Below are 22,804 nucleotides of genomic sequence, written 5' to 3'. Positions count from 1 at the left end.
TATGCATTGGAGCAAAGAAAGTTTGTTCAATAAATGGTGCTGGGAAAACTGGGTCGCTACATGCAAAAGAATGAAGCTTGACCACTACCTCACACCATACACAAAAATCAACTCAAAATGGATTAAAGAACTAGACATAAGACCTGAAACCATAAAATATATAGAAGGAAATATAGGCAAAACACTACGTGATTTGCACATCAAAGACATCTTTACAGACACATAACCCAAAGCAGTGATAGTGAAGGCAAAGATAAACAGCTGGGACTACATCAAATTAAAGAGCTTTTGCACAGCAAAAGAGACAATAACAAAAACAAAGAGAAACCCCACCGACTGGGAGAACATTTTTGCACCCAACACTAATGATAAAGGACTGATCACAAAAATCTGCAAAGAGCTGATGAGACTCAACAACAACAAAGAAAATAATCCAGTCAAAAAATGGGCAGAAGAGCTAAAAAGAAACTTCTCTGAAGAGGAAATGCAAATGGCCAACAGGCATATGAAAAAATGTTCAACATCACTTGTCATCAGGGAAATGCAAATCAAAACTACCATGAGATACCATCTTACACCAGTGAGAATGGCACATATTAAAAAAACTAGCAACAACAAATGTTGGCGAGGGTGTGGAGAAAAAGGAACTCTTCTGCACTGTTGGTGGGAGTGCAAACTGGTCCAACCACTGTGGAAAGCTGTGTGGAGATTTCTGGACCTACTAAACATAGAGCTTCCATATGATCCAGCAATTCCACTCCTAGGTATTTACCCAAAGGACACAGAAACATCAATTCCAAAGAGCACCTGCACCCCTGTGTTTATAGCAGCACTATTTACCATAGCTAAGCTTTGGAAACAACCCAAATGCCCAAAAATAGATGACTGGATCAAGAAGATGTGGTACATATATACCATGGAATATTACTCAGCATTCAAAAAAGATAAACACATGCAATTTGCAGCAACATGGATGGAGCTGGAAGGGATCATGCTCAGCGAAATAAGCCAAAAAGAAAAAGAAAAATACCGGATGGTCTCACTCATAGCAGGAATCTAGAAAACTTAAATAAGGGACCAGGAAAATGAATAACTATAAGAAAGTGAAAATCAAAATCAACAAAAAACTATGAACCAGAGACACTTTTAGGCGGGCGGGGGCGGGTGGGGAGGGATTGGGGTCAGAATGGGGGGGCTGCAATTGTATGGGGAATATAACAATAAAATTTATTAAAAAAAATATCCAGGTTATATTTATCAACTGGGATTCTTTTACTTAATGTGTGGGTATTCTGCAGCGTGATATTTAACCAAGACATTAACATGAGTAGATGGTTGTTGATTTAAGACAAATTTGAGATCCACTAAAATTATATGTTGGTTAGTCCTTCTGGTGGCTGTGGAAGCTTTGTATTTTCTCTGGACATCATTAGATGTCTTAGCTCTTGAAGTACAACTTTAATGCTGTAAGCATGTTGCTACTTTGCTGACGCTGGTATTCTTGGTGCACCCACCATTCCACTGGAATTTTTTTTTAAGATTTTTTTTATTTATTTATGCATACAAGAACTGGGGTACAGGCCAGAGGTGCAGGGGGTGAGAGGATTCACCAGAGACATAGTGGGGACCAGAACAGGCAGATCAACTGAAATACACTGCTGAGGGGAGCAGTGGGCCTGACAGGAGAGGTCTGCTGCGTCTTGTGGGTTGTTCCCTGGCAGGCCGGGGATGGAACTCATGCTGCAGAGGCTGCGGATGGCTTCATAGTACAGTGCTTAACTATGAAGCACTTGCGCCACCAGGGAGGCCCCACTGAAATTTTTTATTCCATTCATATTAACTTTGGTTACAAATCTGACTGATGGAGGAGTTTCCGGGTATTTAGGCCCACATTCCACTTTCAGGATATATCTTGTTCTCATAATTTGTCTGTGGTGGCCCAATAATCATGCCTGTCCACCTTGTAAGTGTCATATCTTCATCCTCTTCAAGGCCCTAGCTAAGGATACCATGACCCACCCCTTTTTGTCCTTCTTCAGTTTCTTTCAACAAATGAAAATTATGAGGATGATAATTAAATAAAATTAATTTTTAGTAATTAAATTAAATAATTAAATAAAATTATTTAATTCATGGGGGAATTGCAATCATCTTCTGCAGCCCCAGCATTTACATTTGGAACAAACTCTTTGAATGTTTGGCTCCATAGAAGAAATATAAATTCTTATTATCTGCCTCTGCATTCATCTGTTGCCATATCACACTGGAAAAGTCCACTGTAAACTGTGAGAGACGTCACAGGCATTACATGGTACCATTATTATGAAAATCATTTGTCCTTGCAGACCTCCCAGGAGTCCCCAGGCCATGTGTTGAGAACTGCTGCCGTTTGGGGCGAGCTTGCTTCCTTCGTATGGATCCAAATTTCCATCTGGGACATTTGCCTCCTACATAAAGAGCTTCATTTTCTTTTTCTTCCAATATGGATCTGTTAGTAATGAATTCTTTTAGCTTTTGTATGTTTGAAACAGTCTTAATTTTGTCACTGCTTTTGAAAGGTATTTTCACTGGGGTGGAATTCTAGATTGCTGCAGTATTTTAAACTGTCGTTTTACTTGCCATTGATGAGAAATCGACTGTCACTTTTCATCTTTGCTTCTCATGTCGTGTGTATTTTCTCTTTTTGCATTAAACATTTTCTCTTTATTCCCGGTTTTCAGTAATTTGATTATTATATTCCTTGGAGTTTTTTCCCCATATTTCTTGTGCATGGGATTCTGCATATGTAGATTTTAATGTTTTCATTAAATTTGGAAAAAATCTAACTATTGTTTTTCTTGATATTCTTTCAGTACCCCCATCTCCCACCTTTCAGGGTTTCCAATTACACATACATTAAGCTAGTTGAACTTGCTCCACACCTCACTAATGCTCAGTTCATTTTCAAAAACTTAATGTTTTTAAATAATTACAGCCTCAAGAAATTGCAAAACTATACATAGAATCCTTGTACTCTTTTCCCAGTTTCTCATTGATGTAACTATAGTGCAATAACAAATCCAGGAAAATAACATTGCTATACTTCTATTCACTAGGTTATAGACCTAATTTTCATCATTTTTAACGTCAGCACCAGTACTCTTGTGCTTTTATTAAGTAAAATAAGAGTTAATTGAAACGTAAGTATTCTGATACCACAGCAATCAATCTGGTATCTCGGAGGCTAAGTGACGCATGGTGTAATAGCTAATGCAGAGTTGAGATGCTGAACACAGGGGTGAATCACATCCTGGGTGGGTGGAGTGGGATGGTCAGAGATTATTTCATGGTGGTAAATTTGTGAATTGTTCCTTTCTGGAATTTTCCATTTAATACATTCAGACCATGTTGACTCCATGTTAGTGAAACCCCAGAAATTGAAAAGATGGATAAGGGGGAAATACTGTACATTAATATAACCAGCACACAGATGAAGGATAATTACAAGCACCAACGAAACTCTCATTAAGCCCCGCTTCAGTCGCTGCACCTCACCAAGTGTACCCTACTCTGATCAGTGTTTTCTGTTTTGGAGCCTTATATGAATGGAATAGTGTAATAGTATGCTTTTGTTTCTGGTTGCTTTTTTCTCACCCATGATGTTTTTGAGATCCATCCATATTGTTATAGGATGTTGCTGTAGTTTATTTATTCTTACAGCTGTTTAGTGTTCCATTTTGTAAAAATATCAAATGTTTATCCAGCCACTGTTGATGGACAGTTGTGTTGTTTCTAGTTTTGTTTTTTTAAGATTTTATTATTTTGTTTTATTATTTTATTTATTTTTATTTTATTTTATACATTTTTTACATCACTTTTCATTTTTGCACTATGTTTGCATTTTCATCTTGGTTATATTCCCCATACAATTCCAATTATGTTAATTTTTGAAGCAGTTCTATTGCAGTTCTATTGTTCTAGCTAGGACCTCCAGCATGATACTGAACAAGAGGCAATCTTATTTCATTCTTAGTCCTACTATAAAAGTTTTCAACAACTCTTCCTTAAGTGTGATTTTTTTATAAAGATTTTTGTAGGTACTTTATCAGATTTAGAAATTTTTCTTCTATTCATGGTTTGCCAAAACTATTTAAAAAACATAAAAAGAGTTGAATTTTATCAACTTGTTTGTAAGATGATTTGTCATTTGAAAAAATACATAAAATGTATTATAGGATTTGATTTATTAACTTCGTTTTGGGATTTTTACATATATGTTCATGATACAAATTATCTATACTTCCCTTTTTTCTTATGTCATCATATATTTATATCAAGATTACACTAGTATCATAACATTAGTGGGGAAATTTTTATTTTCTGGAAAAGTGTATAACATTGGTATTATTCCTAAAAAATACCAATTGGTTCATCCTTGAATATTTGAAATAATTTTTATGAAGTCATCTCATCCTGAAGTTTTCTATGGGGGAAAGTTTTTTAAAAATTGGATTAAATTTCTTTAAAAAATACATTGCTTTTCAGACTTCCTATTTTTTCTCATATTCATTTTGGTAAGCTGCATTTTTCTAGAAATTTTTCATTTCTCCCCTGGGAAGTACTATGGTGTTCTTTCTCTGATTATTTTTCTTGTAAAAAAAAAATTCCCTGAATCATCTCCAGTAAATAAAATTTTAAACTTTATATTATAAACTACAAATGCAAATATGCACATAAATGTATAAATTGTGCTTCATCTAGTATACTATGGCAAAAATTCATCTTTTTAAAAATAGTTGAGTAGTATTCCGTCACATGTATATGCCACATCTTCTTAATCCACACCTCGTTGTTGGACACTTAGGTTGTTTTTATAGCTGCCTTTGTAAATAGTGCTGCAATGAACATAGGGCTGCGCAGAGTCCTTCTAACTAGTGTTATTGTATCCTTTACGTAGATACCTAGCAGGAGAATTGCTGAGTCATATGGTATATCAATTTTTAATATTTTGAGAAACTTCCACACAGTTTTTCATAGCAACTGGACAAGTCTACTTTCCTACCAACAGAGTTTAAGTTTCCTTTTTCTCTATATCCTCTCCAGCATTTGTTGTTTCTGTTTGGTTTTTTGTTTTGTTTTGTTTTGTTTTTTGTTTTGTTTTCATAAAGACCATTTCATGGGAGTGAGTGATATCTGATTGGGGTTTTGATTTGCATTTTCCTGATGATAAGTGATGACGAACATTTTTTTTTCCATGTGTGTGTTGGTCCTCTGTATGCCTTCTCTGGAGAAATGTCTATTTATCAAGGGATTTTTAAAAATATTTCAGTAAGTTAGCGGGGATATTTTAAAAATAGAATTGACAGAATTTGGTGACTGACTATCCATGGAGAGTGAGGATGACTGCATTTCTAGTTGGGTCGACTGTGATTTGAGGTCAGTAAGTGGACAGTCTTACAGGGGTGGAGAGTTAAGTTCCACTTGGGATGTGCTGATAGTGAGGTGTCCTTGGATTTAGGTCCAGATTGAAAGTGAAGATTGGAGTAAAATATTTAGAGTCACACCTGGAGCCAAGGAAACAAATGTAATTACTTGAGGGAGTATAGAGAATGAGCATAGAACAAGAGAGAAATTTTGGGAGTCCCAGTTTTAAGAGGCAGATAAAGGAGCAGTGGTGAGAAATAGAGCATAACCAAGAAACAATTATGAGAAGATGGGAATGAGGGAGTGGTGACTGATGGTGATGAAAGCAGAGAAAAAGTAGAATGAACGAATACTGGAAGAGGCTCTTTGACTCAGCTGTTGGGTAATACCTTACTTTTGGAGGTCCTCTACCTAGCACTAAAAATCTGAGAGATAAGGGTAAATTGTTCTCCCTCCTTTGCACCTGGAGGAAAGGCCAGCCCCATCACCCATGCTCAGCCAGAAGAGTGCCCACTCATGACACTGATGTGGAAAGTCAGGCAGTTCTCTCAGTGTAGCAGATCTGTGATGGGAGGATTCGTTGGCATTGAGGACTTGAGTGGCCTATTCTGGTTGCCAGATATTTCTAAGTTCCTTCCTGTTTTCTAGGCTGACATTTCCAGCCTTCCCTTTAATCTAGGAAGACATTCACATGCATCTCTAGAAATTGCATCTTCTGCTTCCTCGAGCCGGTTAGTTCAATTCTTTGCAGAACTCTATAAAGAACTCTGAGGCATACAGAGATCTCAGAGTAATTTCAGGAGAACGTTGAATACAGAAACCGATATGAGTTAAACTGAGTGGAGAATAAAGATTCTTAAAAAGGACAGGAGAGAAGGGAGGGATAAACACTTGAGAGAGAAGTGAGGTAGACAGAAATTAATTGTTGGAAAAGGGGTGTCTGAACAATTTGTAGGCTGAATGGAAAAAATCAGTGGAAGAAGCCACTGGAGAAATTCCTTCCTTTGACATTTAGTCTTCTGCTCAGTGATTCCCAGACTCAACCCCCAATATTCCTTATGATTTAGGCAACTGAGACATTTAATATTTTCCACAAAATGCCCCATTTTTTGTTTACTTATTTGTTTTTATCCAAGATTTATGGTTTTGATTTGATTTCTGCATTTCATCCTGTATTAATCCCATTGGTCCTCTAAGGCTCTTTCTGACCCCTCAAATGAGTATAAATTCCACTGATTTTAAGATTTGCAAAGCACCTTATATCTCTCTTCTCCTCTGATCAGTTTATGCGCTTGAATTCTAGTTATATGTATATTCGGTTGTCCCTCCTTTTTAGTGGGAGCTGCTTGATGGCTGAGGCTGTAATCCCTGGGACACTCATGCAGCACCAGGATTTATATACAGGAGGTGCTCAGCAAATGCTGGTTGAATTCACAGCTAAGGAAATAGAAAAATTTTTAATAGGGATTCCATGCAACTGTCAGAGAGCTCTCAGGAAATTATTATTCCAGTCAGGAATCCACCCTCAGTGGACAATGTGGATCTCTCTGTTCATGCTGGACTGGGGAGATGAGGAAATGGAGCTGTGCTTAGAGTCTCTGAGTGAGGAAAGTCTCACACTTATCTATGTCATTCTCTCTTCCATCCTGGATGTGCTGATCATCTGTGCAAAGAGAGTGAAAGAACTGCTGTTACTCACAATATGGACCCCACAATGTTGACAAGTTTATTGCACAAGCGTCCATAAGATCATTCTATTTATATGAGGCTAACAACAGGAAAAAATTAGTCTACAGTGTCAAAGTAAGCATGGGAGGGAGAAGAATAAAGTGGCTGGAAAGGCACTGAGGGTTTGTGGGAGCTGTTCTCCTTCATGGTCTGTGTCACAGGGTGTGTTCACATTGTGATAATTCTCCGAGCAATATGCTTGTGATTTGTGCTCTTTCCTTTAGGTGTGTATTTTATTTTAAGAGCTTATTTAGAAAAAATTTGCTGTGTGTCATGCCCTAAAAATATAGTAGCAGAGGACACAAATCAATTAACGTCAAAATTCTGTCAATTTTTTAAAAAAGATTTATTTATTTATTTATGCATGGAAGAACTGGGGTGTAGGCCAAAGGTGTGGGGGTGAGAGGATTCACTGGAGACAGAGTGGGGAGCTGAACAGGTGGATCTACTGAAACACACTGCAGAGGGGAGCAGCGGGTGAGACAGGAGAGGTCTGCTGTGCCATGTGGGTCAGCTCCCTGGCCAGGGATGGAACTCATGGTGCAGTGGCTGGTGATGGCCTGATAGCACTGAGACTTTAATAACCATTTGTGCCACCAGGGAGGGCCCCAATTCAGTTAATGTTTTAATTAAATGAATGGATTATCCAATGAAGGTGTTCCAGCAGTAGAACATTAAAAAAGGCAACGGTAAGTTGGTCTCACCCAATATATTTTTTTTTAATTTTATATATATTTTACATCAGTCTTCCTTTTTGTGCAATGTATGCTTTCTCTTCTCAGGTGTAGCCTCCACATAATTCCCACCACCAAGTCACCCGTGCACCGTCACCATAGTCCCTTGTGCTCTTCCCTCTCCTGTTTTGATCCTTTTCCCTTCCCCTCCCCTGCGGAGTGACTCTGGTCCCACCCAATATTAAAGCCACTTTCTGTAAATGCAGTTTTGGCCGCCTCCCCTGCAAGAGGATCTTATGTTGCTGCAAGAGGGACTGAATTTATAGCACAAATTTTTTTGAAATTTTTTTTCTGATAATTGCATATGGTATCAAGGAACAACAAAAAAACCTCAGCTAACAGGATGGAATTGTTCTAGCAGCGTAGAACAGTGTCTTGTGTGGCTTCCTGTTTATAATGTGGCTGGAGGGTGTAGGGTAGACGAAATCAACATCCTGATGATTTTAAGCAGATTTAAATATGATAAGCGCCAGATATTTAGAGACCAATGGAATGATTATTTCATATTGCCCCTGACACTAAGTCTCTTTATCACAAGAGGGCTAAGGTGTGACCCTTTGGTTCCCCTCCTTCCTGCTCCAACTGTTAGTTGTTATTTTTACTGAGATTTGTAAACTACTGGTGGGCAATATTCTCAGGTTTTGTTTTGTTTTTTTTTTTTTTTTAAGATTTTACTTACTTATTTTTGCATAGAATAACTGGGGTGTAGGCCACAGGTGCTGGGGCGGGGGATGGTGGTGAGAGGATTCACCAGAAAGAGGGGGGAGCAGAACAGGCTGATTGAAATACACTGCTGAAGGGAGCAGCGGGTGAGACAGGAGAGGCCTGCTGCACCATGTGGGTCAGCTACCTGGCCAGGGATCAAACTCAGGCCTTTGTGTGGGCTGTCATGGTGGGAGCCCTGAGACTTAACCCCTAGGCCACTAGGGAGGCCCCAATATTTTCAGTTTGGGAGTGCATCTGTTGATAAAAAGTAAACACAGGGAGTGGCCAGATGGCTGCTTGCTGGGTGTCACCATCTCGCCTTCACGTGCACTCTCTCAAAGCCCCCCAGCACTAATGTCTTATTTCTGTGGCCCAGAGTGTTCAGCTTTGTGGTGGTTTGTTCCTTACCAGGCTGCAAGCTTTCAGGTGGCAGAGATTGTAGTTATTATGGTGGAAGAGGGGTGTTTTCTTACATCATGTCCTCTTGTATGGGAAGATGCTGGGTTTTGCTCTTTCTCTGGACTGTGAGTTGCTTGGTGACAGGAATTGTGGGTTATTGTGTTCGTATTTTTGTTGTTTGGCACATAGCTCAATAAATCTTGGCCAAATGAAGAAAAGAAGATGTGGTAGTTAGCTCACCTAGTTACAAGAATCTTCATTATACCTGCCTCCTAGGTATTGCAGAAAAATACAATTGCCTCTTGAAAAAGCAGTTTATGGTCTATATGGGGGGGGGGTATAAATAGCATTCCTTCTGTGCCTACGGACTCCCACATTCTTCAGTCTGTTTAAGGTAAAATAAAGAATGTGAGGTGACTATGGGACTGAATTTGAGCTTATTTCCCAAGACTTGGTTTCCTGCTGTAGGGATATGATCTGTTTATAATTGTGCCTTGGCATGGGATGGAACCTTAAAAAAAAAAAAATAACATGCTTCCCTCCAACACTGTTATTTAATAAGTAACTTAGGGTGGAGACTGAGGGAAGCACTAGGCACCTTCAGAGTCCTTGCGTGTGTTGCTTTTAAAAAATGAAATTTGTAGCTGGCTTTTTGAAAAGACACTAAGTTGGGTGTAGGATGAAAGGTAAGTTATGAGAAAATTTATAGGAATCTGAGAAGTGGGAATTTCTTTTACTAAGTGAAATAAAAGTTATTAAGACTAGAGATGTCAATCTGTAAGCCTTGTAGAGTATATGCAACTAGAAAGCAGGGATGACTATGCCTTGTCTGATTTTATGTAGCATCCAACAGCTCAGTTGTGAGGTCTGACAGATGCTGCATAGTCAGACAACATAAATGCGACCAGTTTCTATATGCCGATTGTTTGTCCTCAGTTCCTTCTCAGTGATCTTTACTTTTTCTTTGAAGTGCAAAGTTACATAATTATAAGAGATGAAGTATATTTGAAGGTATGATAAGATTAATCACAAGATCATCCTCATCTCATTCCTTCCTATGTTGATTGTCAAACACCTGTAATGTGAACTTTTAGCCTGTAACTCACATTTAGCATATACTTAGTCTAAAGTCAGCATAAGTTCACATTTGAAAGCTCAAATTTGGTGAACAGAAATAGAATTTAGAATCATAAACTGGGCAATTTGTTTCTGGAATAATATTGACTGCCATTCTGTCATTTCACATGTTTTATTTTCAAGGTCATCCATTTCTTCATAGTCTAAGTGCAAGACACTATTGTATGATCTGGTTTAATACTATTTCCCACCTCAGTGAATACACAGGAGCACATTACACAAAGAAGAGTGTAGAAGGATATATACAAATTCTCCCATTGTGTATCCCTAATTGGTACATGGGGAATTTTCTGTTTCCGTATTTTTGCCTTTTTTTTTTTTAAAGATGGACAAATTTTAATAAAATAGAAAAAGGAAAAGTATAGAAAAAGATACAAAATAAAAAATTACCTTCCAGAAAGAAACAATGTATAAGAACAAAAAATCAAATTATCTCTTTTGGCAAGAGGTCATTTCATAGGAAAGTCTCTCTTTTTTTTTAATATTTATGTGCAAACTTCTCCAGGTAAGAGTCTCTCCCAGGAGGATCTGATCTTATCACATTTTAATGGAGAAGGCAGAACTTAAACCTGCATATCCTTGTCTACTGTGCCCCCCCACCCCCAAACTCCTTAGCTAGCCCTCTCTTCCCACCAAAGACCTCTGTCTTGCTAAACATTTTTTTTTTCGTAATTTTTCTTTTAATTTGTGTTCTGAGCTTTCCATATTAAGCAAAACTTTAAAAAAAGTATTTGAAACAAAAGAGGGTAATTGTGGTTATAAAATGGAAACCGAAGACCTATTAGAAATATTCTGAGAATGTGATGACTCTAACAGTCACATAATTTTCCTTTCTTGGGGACTTGACCTTTCCAGCCCATTTTCCACTTGGTTAGTGTAGTGTCACTTCCCTGTTTTGAGTCAACACCCTTAAAAGATACTTCAGAGTCATTATTCAATATTACCATCTGTGTAAGCCAGTCATTTTCAGTCCCAAGTGACTGAATTTCTCACTCATAATAGCTTAAACAAAAATGAGGAATTTTTTTGGGTTCATGTAACTGAAAAATCCAGGTTGGCTTCAGGCAGGATTAGATTTAGGCCCTCAAAGATGGTGTATAATGCCTTGTCTTTCCCGGTTTTGCTTTTTCATGTTGGTTTTATTTCTAGACACTCTGTGCCCAGGCAGAGGCCACACAGCCATGGGCATCCCTAGGCTGTAAGCGCGCCGCTCAGCAGCTCCTCCATCGGACCCAGTCGGGCCAGCGCTCGCAGTGGCCGGAGAAGCGCTTCCTGTTGTGTGTTCAGGGTGCCTCTCACCTGCTGCAGGTGGATCTTGTTGCTGGCGAAGCAGCCCATGGGGATAATCACAGAGGCAGCCAGGCAGCCAGCCGTTCCCCAGCCGACCACTGCGGTGCTCTGCGATTCTCCAGACTGCTTTTCTAGCTGCACTGGCGGCCAGACGCACTCAGCTGTCTCTAATTTTGCACATCTTGCTGTTTTGGTCCTAGACAGACTTCCTCTAATTTTTCGCCAAATCATCCTTCAATATCTAACTCATGATGCTTTTATGGGAAGCCCTTTCCCGTCTTCCTCTATGGGCAGGGTCTTCATTTATGTGATCTCTTTTTTTATTTACAAGCACTGGGTACAGTCAGAGGCGCGGGAGGGTGAGAGAATTCACCAGAGCCAGAGCAGGGAGCAGAGCAGGCAGAAGGACCGAAGTACACTGCTGAGGGGAGCAGCGGGCGGCAGGAGAGGTCTGCGCGCCATGTGGGACCCTCCTCCAGGGTCCAGGGAGCAGCCGGGGATCGAACCGGCGCAGCAGAGGCCGCCGGCAGCTTCGCAACCCAGCGCTCAACCGCTGCGCCACCGAGAAGGCCCTTATGTGATCTCTTAAGCATGTAAGTTTATACTCTTGACATCACACATTTTGTTGTAACTCTTTGAATAAGTATTTGTCTTTCTCTTACCGAACTCCTTGAGTTACATAGTAGTCACCCAATATATTTGCTGAATGACTGAAAGTTAATCTCAGCATGGGGAAGATCTTGCTCTGATTTCTACATTCAAAAGTTGCTACACAGGGGGCCTTCCTGGTGGCACAGGGGTTAATGTCTCAGCGCTATCAAGCTATCACCAGCCACTGCACCATGAGTTCCATCCCTGGCCAGGGAGCTAACCCACATGGCCCAGCAGACCTCTCCTGTCTCCCCTGCTGCCCTCAGCAGTGTATTTCAGTGCATCTGCCTGTTCCGCACCATGTTGTCTCTGATGAATCCTCTCTCTACCCCGCACCTCGGCCTGTAACCCAGTTCTTGTATGCATAAATAAATCTTTTAAAAATTGCTACACATTATGCTAGGTGACACATGTCACAAAGAATAAGATGTATACTCTATGACCTCATATACACATGAAATCTAAAAAGGAAAAGTGCACAAACTCAAAGGAAAGGAAGTCAGGCTTGTAGGTACCACAGGTGTAGAGTAGGGGAAGGGGGAATTTGTGGAAGGTAGTCAAAAGGTTAAAAACTTTATTATAAACAAGTATAGGGGATGTTATGTACAACATAATAACTATATGCTGATACTGCTATAAGACTATAATGACTAGAAAGCTAACACTACTTTTTGCTATATAGGAAAGTTAAGAGAGTAAATCCTAAGAGTGTCATCACTAGGAGAAAAGTTTCTTTTCCTTTTTTCTTTCTCTTTTTTATTGTATCTATATATGAGATTGATGTTAACTGAAGCTACTGTGATCATTATTTCACAATATAAGTAAATGCCTTAAATGTATGCAGTGATGTACATCAATTATTTCTCAACAAAACTGGAGAAAGAAAAAATTAGAGTCCCTACAAAAAAATTTTAATTTTTGTTTAGGAGTAAGGTATTTATTTTAAATAACATCTCACATATGTAACTTGCTAAATATATTTCAGTGAAGAAGACTTGAGATGCGAATAATATTGAATACTAAATTACGCTAAACTATCACTGATGTTTAATTATGATGTTATGGTCCCCTTTGAAATATTGGTGGAACTGATAAGCTAGGTCAGGTGTTCTTAACTTGGAGTCCATAGATTGCTAAAGGAGGGGAAGTGAGAATTCAAAGTTTATGTGAACTTGTCAGGGGGGAAATCTATTTTCACTAGACTATAATCGAAATTTAATATTTCCTTTGATTATAAATGCATACAACAATCCAGAATTGTATTTGGCAGTAAATGTGACTTTGCCAATAATTGAACCAGGTATTTTCATACCTTTGTAGAGATTTCAATGTCATAGCAGTTACTTTTTTTTAAAGATTTATTTATTTATGCATACAAGAGCTGGCATACAGGACAGAGATGCAGGGGGTAAGAGGAGTCACCAGACAGACTGAAATACACTGCTGAGGGGAGCAGCGGGCGAGACAGGAGAGGTTTGCTGCGCCATGTGGTTTGCTCTCTGGCCGGCTGGGAATTGAACTTGTGTTGCAGAGGCTTTGGATTGCTTCATAGTGTGGTGCTTAACCCCTTTCACCACCAGGGAGGCCTCTGTCATGGCAGTTATTAAACTTGCTCCTGGATCTTGTTAAATGAACACACACATATATTGCTGTTACATATACTGTGTTACACATTTATACTAATGCTTTAATGTAATTGGGTTTCATTTGTAATTACATAAATTTTGTTTTCTGCATTTAAAAAACATTCAAAACATTCTGAGGGTTCACGGCACAAAAAAATCGAAGTGATCTAGGTATTCACTTGAATGAGACCAAAGTGTGATAATTTGACTCTAGAAAAACTTAGCCCATCTCTTTCTGATGCCACACTAAGATTAGAGATCATAGCTTTTTGGACAACCCTGAAACTACAAATCTGAGAAAAGATACTTTCTCAAAATGAAAATTTTATCTGGCTGGAAATGCTATATGATTCACTTAAGTGTCAGAGGGTCTCTGGGCAAGGTTGGAAATGTAGAGTAAATATATTTGCATACAGGGCCTCCCTGGTGGTGCAGGGGTTAAGGTCTCAGCACTGTCAAACTATTGCCAGTTACTGTGACATGAGTTCAATCCCCTGCCAGGAGCTAACCCACATGGCACAGCAAACCTCTTCTGTCTTGTCCACTGCTCCCCTCAGCAGTGTTCAGTAGATCTGCCTCCCCGTTCTGCTCCCCGTTCTGTCTCTGGTGAATCCTATTACCCCCTGTACCTATGGCCTACACCCCAGTTCTTGTATGCATAAATAGATAAATCTTTAAAAAAAAAATGTATTTGGATCCACTTAGAAATTCACAACTAAATGCTACAGACTGGGGTCTCCCTGGTGGTGCAGGGGTTAAGACACAACCTATGAAGCAATATGCCGCCACTGCAGCAAGAGTTCGATTCCCGGCTGGCCAGGGAGAAACCCACATGTTGGGAGAGACCTCACCTGTCTTGCCTGCTGCTCCCCTCAGCAGTGTATTTCAGTGAGTCTGCCTGTTCTGTTCTCCACTCTGTCTCTGGTGAATCCTCTCAGCCCCCGCATCTCTGGCCTGTACCCCAATTCTTGTATAAAAATAAATAAATCTTTAAAAAAATAAATAAATGCTGCAGACAGACTTAGGGCTTGCCAAAGAAGACAAATTCATTTCTTTGTGTATTCAAAATTCCGAGGACATACTCTGAAAGATTGTGAGAGTCTATTTAAAAGTATTTGGTGATAAGGACTTGTCAAAGAGGTAAATCCTCACTGGAGTTCTTATTTGCTATGAAATTCTCTTTACTGGTCTTGGTTCTAACAGGAAACAGACGGTTCTTAAATTAAAATTCTTGAGGAGGTAGTAAACAAAGGTATGGGTGTAGTAGAGTCACAGAGGAAGCACAGTAGGTTTAGCAATTCGAGGCTAGTAGCAACAGCCAGAAGAGAAGAGGCCAGGCAGTGGCAACTCAAAGGAAAGTTTAGAAGAAGTGATGGAGCCTCCCCGTTGGCACAGTGGTTGAGCGCTGGGGTGCGAAGCTGCCCGCAGCCTCTGCAGCGCTGGTTCAATCCCTGGTCGCCAGTGAGGGTCCCACATGGCAAGCAGACCTCTCCTGCCGCCCACTGCTACCCTCAGCAGTCTGCCTGTTCTGCTCCAGCCACTGCAACATGAGTTCCATGCCGGGCCAGGGAGCTAACCCACATAGCCCAGCAGACCATGTGAATTCTCTCTCCCGGGCTTCTGACCCGGTGCTTGCATAAATAAATAAATAAATCTTTAAAAAAAAAAAAAAAAAAAAAAGAGATGACCTTTCTCTGCTGAGGCAGCCCACTGTGAAAGCTAAGAGAATAGGTACTGACCTTCCTCAGGCCTCTTGCCGGGATACATTTTGGCCAGAGCCACCCAGAATCTAGGAGGCAGAAGAGCCAAATGAATACCAGTGGCACCAGAATAGTGAGAATGGCCCACTGAATTTTTCCCTGAGAGCAGTTTAGGCTGGGGATTCCATCCAGAATAAATACATTACATCTGATTGCTAAATGTCTTGGTTGTAACAGTTTCTCAGAAATTTTTTTGATAACTTTGAAAATTTTCAGGAATACCAGCCAGGTTGTGAAGAATGTCCTTCATTTGGAATTGTACGACCTCTTATTATCAAACTGGAGTTGCAGATTTCGAGGCAGAAGACCACAAAGATTATATGGAGTCCATTTGTTTTAAGCAAAGAAGTAGAGATAGCTGAGTGTTTTCAGACCAGGAAGCTAGTAGAACACATTTGGAGGACCTCACCAAGATGGCTACAGAAGAGGCTCCATCCTACACCTAACCAGAGGGACACTACCCAGTGTCCCACGGCTTGGGGCAAAATGGAAACATTTCTGGAACATCGGAAACCAAACACATGGCACAGGGGAGACACAAAAGAAAATCACACTTTTTTGAACAAGAGGTGGGTAGAGAAGAACACTGGAGGTTGTGAGCCAAGGCTGCATATAGAATGGATTGCTAACTCACCCAGAAGTCCTAGGGAGGGGTGAGCAAAGTGGTGTGAAGGAACATATGCTTGACTGAGGGGGAAGCATGTACAGAGGAGCTGGGTGCTCCACACAGGTACACACAAGATGGCTACAGAGGAGGTTCCAAGGATAATAGTGCTCTGGACCGCATTCCCTGCTCCCCATCTCTCAAGATTGGTACTGATCTCACGAAGTGTGTAACAGCACACAGACTGCAGAGTCTCAAACCCCAGAGAGGAGGGATATTGTTGGTTCCACAAATATGAGCCACAACTCCACCAGCGCATTCACACTCCAGGCACCCCTTCTCCACCCCCGATTTTCAACTGCAAAAACAAAAACAAGTTGCAATACCTATGGAAGGCAGCAAAGATGAAAAAAATCAAATCAAAACAGCATTATCTGCAGGACAAATAAAACAAATTCAAGTCTCTTACTGCTACAGATCTATTTTTTAAAATAGGGACATTTAAAGCTACAAAATGGACAAAGAAATTTAACATATAACACCTTGAGACCTTAAGAGAACAAGAAAAAGAGAACAAGAAACATAGAGAAGTATATCTCCCTATTAGATATGGAGTTCAAAATTGCTATAATCAAAACAAATATAAGAAAAAACAGAAAGATACATCAAAGTGATATGAGAACTCAGAAAATCTAATCAAAGAGATACAACAAAATTCAGAGCAACAAATGAACAAGCTCAGAAATAAAATTGATGAAAAGAAGGTGGATATTGAAGCTTTCACTAAGAAAATAAGATTTAGGATGTAGAAGGGCCTCCCCGGTTGGCACAGTGGTTGAGCGTTGGGTTGCGAAGCTGCCTGCAGCCTCTGCAGCACCGGTTAGATCCCCATCTGCTCCCCGGCCACCGGAGGAGGGTCCCACATGGCGTGCAGACCTCTCCTGCCGCCCGCTGCTCCCCTCAGCAGTGTGCTTCAGTCCTTCTGCCTGTTCTGTTCCCTGCCCTGGCTCTGGTGAATTCTCTCACCCTCCTGCGCTTCTGACTATACCCAGTGCTTGTATAAATAAATAAATCTTTAAGAAAAAAAAAAAAGATTTAGGATGTAGAAAGCCCAGTAGATGAGATTTTTAAAAAAAACTAGAAAGAGACATTCTGTAAGGGAGAGGGAGGCAGAGGGATCAAAACAGGAGGGAAGAGCACAAGGGACTATGGTGATGGTTCACAGGTGAATGGGTGGTGAGAAATTTACAGGGACTACATGTGAGAGGAGAAAGCACACATTGTACAAAAATGAACAATGATGCAAAATATATAAAAATAAGTTTTAAAAAGTAGAAAAGGTAAAAAAAATTCTAAAGAAAGCTATGGAAGCAGAGTCGATCAAATGGAGGATCTTTGCTCAAAGATACTAATACACAAAGGATCTGGGTGGAAGGAGAGAGAAATAAGATGCAAAATGAATAAAGAAGCACTATGAGAACTATCTGAATCCATTAGGAAAGGCAACATATCCTGGAAGGGGAAGAGAGAAAGAGAGGGGAAGAGAGGTCTCATTCCAAGAAATAGAGGAAAACGCAAACCTGGGGAAAGGATTAAATATACAAGCCCATGAAGCTCATATAAATAAACAAATATATAAATAAAAAAATAAATGAGCAGGCTGCCTATTAAGGCTCTCCCATCAAGCTTACATCAGATTTTCAACAGAAATTCTATAGGTAAGAAGAGAATGGGATGACATATTAAAAATACTCAGACAAAAACCATCTGCCAAGACTATTATATCCTGCAAGACTTTTAGATATGTGGGAGAAATTAAAGCCATCCTAGACAAACAATAGTTTGCCAATAGTAGACTTCCACAACAAGAAATATTGACAGGTGCTCTCCTTCTAAATTGAAGAGAAGAAAGCCCACAAAAATATTGAACAAGTAAATAGAACCAGATAACTAAAGACAAAATGAAAGCAGCAAGTCCTCATATATGAACAATCACCCTTAATATAAATGGACTGAACGTGCCAATCAAAAGGCAGATGATTTCATTAGTGAGTTCTGTCAAAACTTCAAAGATGAAATTATATGTATCCTTTCAAATTTTTCCAAAAGTTTCAGAAGAGTGAATGCATCCAAACACATTTTGAGGCTAACATTCCTCTACTACCAAAAATAGGCAATACCACACACAAAAAACTATATTCCTGATGAACATAGATACAAAGATGCTCAGCAAAATCTTATCAAACACAATTCAGCAATACATTAATACATGACCACTTGGGAATTATTCAAGGGATTCAAGTGTATGTCAACATCCGCAAGTCAATCAACATAATTCAGCACATCAAAATGAAAGGATTTCATGCTCATATCAATAGATGCAGAGAAAACATTCGACAAGCTCCAACATCCATTAATGTTAAAAACTCTCAGATCCACAGCGATCATCATACTCAATGGGAAAAACTGAAAGTTTTCCCTCAAAAATCAAGTACAAGACTAGGATGTTCATTCACCCCTACTATTAAACATATTATTGGGAGGCCTAGCTAGAGCAATCAGGGAAGAGAAAGATGTACAAAGAATCCAACTTGTAAAGGAAAGAAAATTGTACTCTTACATACAATGAACTAGAAGGGAAAGAAATCAAGAAAACAATCCCATTAACAATTGCACCAAAAAGAATCAAGTACCTAAACTTAATAGAAGGTAAAAGACTTGTACAGTGAAAACTATGAGATATTGTTAAAAGTAATAGAAGACACAAAGAAATGGAAAAATATTCTCTCTCATGGTTTGGAAGAATTAACATTGTTAAAATGGTCATCTTACTCAAAGCAGATGAATGCTATTCCTATCAAAATTTGAATGGCATTCTCCAAATAAAGCAAACAACTGAAATATATTTGGAACCACAGAACACCCAAATAGCCAAAGCAATCTTGACAAAAAAGAAGAGGCACCACACTCCCAGATTTAAAACTACATTATAAAGCTATACAAATAAAAATAGTATAGGTGGAATGAAAAGACACACAGACCAATGGAATAGAATTGACCACTCAGAAATAAACCCAAATTGAAAAGGACAGTTAATTTACAACAAAGGAGACAAGAATATGCCATAGAGAAAGGAATCTCTACAACCAATGGCAGTTAGAAAACTGGACAGTTGCCTGCAAAAAAGGGAAACTAGATTACTAGCTGATGATATACAAAAATTAATTCAAAATGGATGAAAGACTTGGATGTAAGACCTTAGAATCATAAAACACATAATAGAAAATACTCCACATATCCATGACTTCATGGATTTGAGGACTCCCCTATAGTGGCAAGGAAAACAAAATCAGACAGACAAATGGGACATGTGTCAAGTTAAAAAGCTTCTGCACAGCTAGAGAGACTGTCATTAAAACAGATGGACACTTGACTGAATAAGGGGCATACATCCAATGAAGAATTAATATCCAAATTCTACAAAGAACTTACACAACTCAACAAAAAGAAAATAACACAATAAAAAAAAAATGGGCCTAAGAGCTAAATGGACTTCTCCAAAGAAGACATAAGAGATGGCCAAAAGTGAAAAGATGCTTATTATCACTAATCAGGAAAATGCAAATCAAAACGATGAGATTCCCTGTCACTTGTATGTACCCTTGCAAAGAGCCCATTAAATAAACAAGACAAACAGTACACCAAACTGAGGGGAGAAACCAATTACTGCACAAAAATGATCAATGATGTAAGAAAATAAAACAAAAGCAGAAACAAGTCTTGGCAACAGTGTGGAAGAGAGACTCTTATATACTGTTAGAATGTAGAGTACTCCTGCCACAATGAAAAGCAGTATGGAAGTTTCTCGAAATATTGAAAAGATCTACTATGTGAATCAGAAATTCTCCTTCTAGGTATCTATCTGAAGAAAGAATAAACACTAATTTGAAAAGACATGCACTCCTATGTTCATTGCAGTACTATTTACAATAGTTAAGCATGGAAACAATCTAAGTGCCTAACAGAGTAGTGGGTCAAGAAAATGTGTTGTACATACACAGTGGAATACTACTTGACTATAAAACATTCTCTTCTGCCATTTGCAACAACATGGATAGAATTGGAGGGGATTATGCTAAGTGAAATAAGTCAGAAGGCAAAAGACAAATACTGGTATTTCACTTGTGGGAAATCTGAAAAAAACAAAGGAACAGACAAAACAAATCCTACAAAACCAAACAAATCCTAGAAATATGATTGCAGAAGTTAGTTACCAGAGAGGAAAGGCTGAGGGAGTGCAGCAAAAGAGGGACTATGGTTTAAGATTATGGGTGCTTTGTTCATGGGTATGGTAACATTCATCTGAATAGGCTGAGTCTATACCCCTAAATCTTACACAGTGCTGTACAACAATGTTATCTCAATTAAAAGATATATACATAACTAAAAAAATTTGGACATCATATGTAAGAAAACAAAAGAACCCACTGATAGGTCTAAGTCTACTCATCAGCCACATGGGATAGAGAACGGATCAGGGCTGGAAGGAGAGATATAGCCAGGACATTTGGCAAACCCCTACCATAGCATTTATCACACATTTTAATGAACCAGGAGGGCCGCACCATATTTTTTAAATTTATGGCTGTGGCCAGATTCTGGCACAGTTCAGTTTTATTGAATGAACAAAGAACTGCAATAATCCTGAAATGAAGAGTAAAAGCAAATTACTACATTCAATTAGGAACCGAGCATTTACTTTAAGACACAGTGAATATTTAAAATGTTTCCAAAATTCTAGATTTTAGTAATAAATTCTATTTTGTACATTAGGTCATATGTTATAACCTTACACTATAGCAGTCGGTCCTCATTATTTATGGATTCCATGTTTGCACTCACCTCAAAACTTCTGTGGTACTTTCATGGTCATGTGCTCAGTGGTGAACAATTTGATTTGCCCAATGCATGTGTCCCCAGTTAAGGCTGAACAAAGAGGACCTGCTTTTAGCTCTCAAATTGTAAACATATGTCAATTTTTTTTGTTTGCATTTTTGTGCATTGTTTTGATAACTCCAGTTTAAAATTACCCCAAATGTAATGTTTACGAGCTAATACAAGGGCTTGTCCTAAGTACCAGAAGGCTGTGATATATGCCTTATGGAGAAAGTATGTGTCAGATAAGCTTCAGCCAGACAAGAAGTTATTGCTGACTGTAACTTATTATTAAATCAACAAAACAGAAAGATGCCTAAAACATGTTCATATCATATTGATTAGTTGATGAAAATGTTACACACAGAACCACAAAGAGGGAAAAATATTAAAATCCATCACTACTGCAAAATTTCAATGTAATATATTAAAATTTATTACCTTTGAATAGCATTTGACCAAATCCAAATTACTTCAATTAAAATCGATGAGAAGGCCATATAGTTTGAAAATGAAATTAGTGGGAAGGGAAAAGGATAATCTATTTAAAACATTGGTTTTAAGTACAATCACTTATGCTTTATTCTTATTAGCTGGACTCAGTTTGTTAATTTAATCCTGCTAAGGTCAATTCATACTTACTCTACAATAAACCCTACATTGTCCAAAAATTTCATGCTTCTACTTACGGTAGCGTTGCGAATCTGAAGTTTTTTTTTTAAACCTCCATTTCACTGACTAATGTAAACAATTCTCCATTCTCTGGCATAATATTTAATGTTAACCAACAGACAGCAACCTATTATTCTAAGTTATTAATAGTGGCAGTCTTTTGATTTTTTTAAAAAATTTGTCTGAAGTACACAACCTTGAATCGTCAGACACTTCTCATTTTGTACTCATACTAAGAATGACATTATCTCCCAGAAACCAGGAGTGATGAAAAATGTGTCCTAACACTAAGATTCCACAAACATTAAGAAGCAGACTTATCTGCCATGTTTCAAATGGCTTTAAAACTAGTTATAGTACACATATTACAGAGAACTTTAGGATGAACATTGAGTGCCTGGGTATTATAATAAAGGCTAACTAAGTCAGTTATATTTCCTAAAACTTTTGGTACCAGTATCATACTCCCAATAAGTACAAATGCTACTACTGGTGATTAAGAAGCTCAGAAGCTATAATTATGCATACCTTTACTGTAGAATTGAAGCAGTAGAGTTCTGAAAATGTGAGGTAAAACATCCAGGCACCTAAATGAACGAACATTTTGTAGGAGGAAGGAAATTTTAAGATGACTGATTTTGTAGGAGGAAGAAAATTTTAAGATGAAATTTTGATGGCGTAACATTTACATCAGTCACATTTTTGTTCACTACAAGGAATACTATAAAGAAGTCAAGTCATTTTAGTCAGGATAAAGTATATTTTTCACAATTAGAAATGTAACATATCCAGTCACATTTAGATGGGAAACAGCCTTAAAAAAATAAAGACCTATACAAACCACCTATTTCAACAGAGCAAAATGCTTTCACTGTGACTGAAGGAAAATAATTTAATATTATCGGTTTAAAAGAGTGTAACTCCAGGGATTATGCTCCTATATAAGCATAAAATTTTTCCAAAGGATTTATAACTAAGGTATGAAAGACATAAAATCAAACTGCAAAGCTAGTTCAAAGCAATTAGAGTCCAGTGGTTCTCTTATTTCTTTTATGTTCTTTATTTTAAATTGGTATTTTAGAACAGTAAATTATCTTTCATAGCAGTGCCCCTGGTCTGATAGTACAGTACCCCATTTCTGAATGTAGAATTTTAAGATAA

The sequence above is a fragment of the Talpa europaea genome, assembly GCF_964194135.1.
Source record: "Talpa europaea genome assembly, chromosome: 4".
Classification (NCBI taxonomy): Eukaryota; Metazoa; Chordata; class Mammalia; order Eulipotyphla; family Talpidae; genus Talpa; species Talpa europaea.
The sequence above is the reverse complement of the archived record's forward strand: the minus strand, read 5'-3'. Positions refer to the sequence as shown.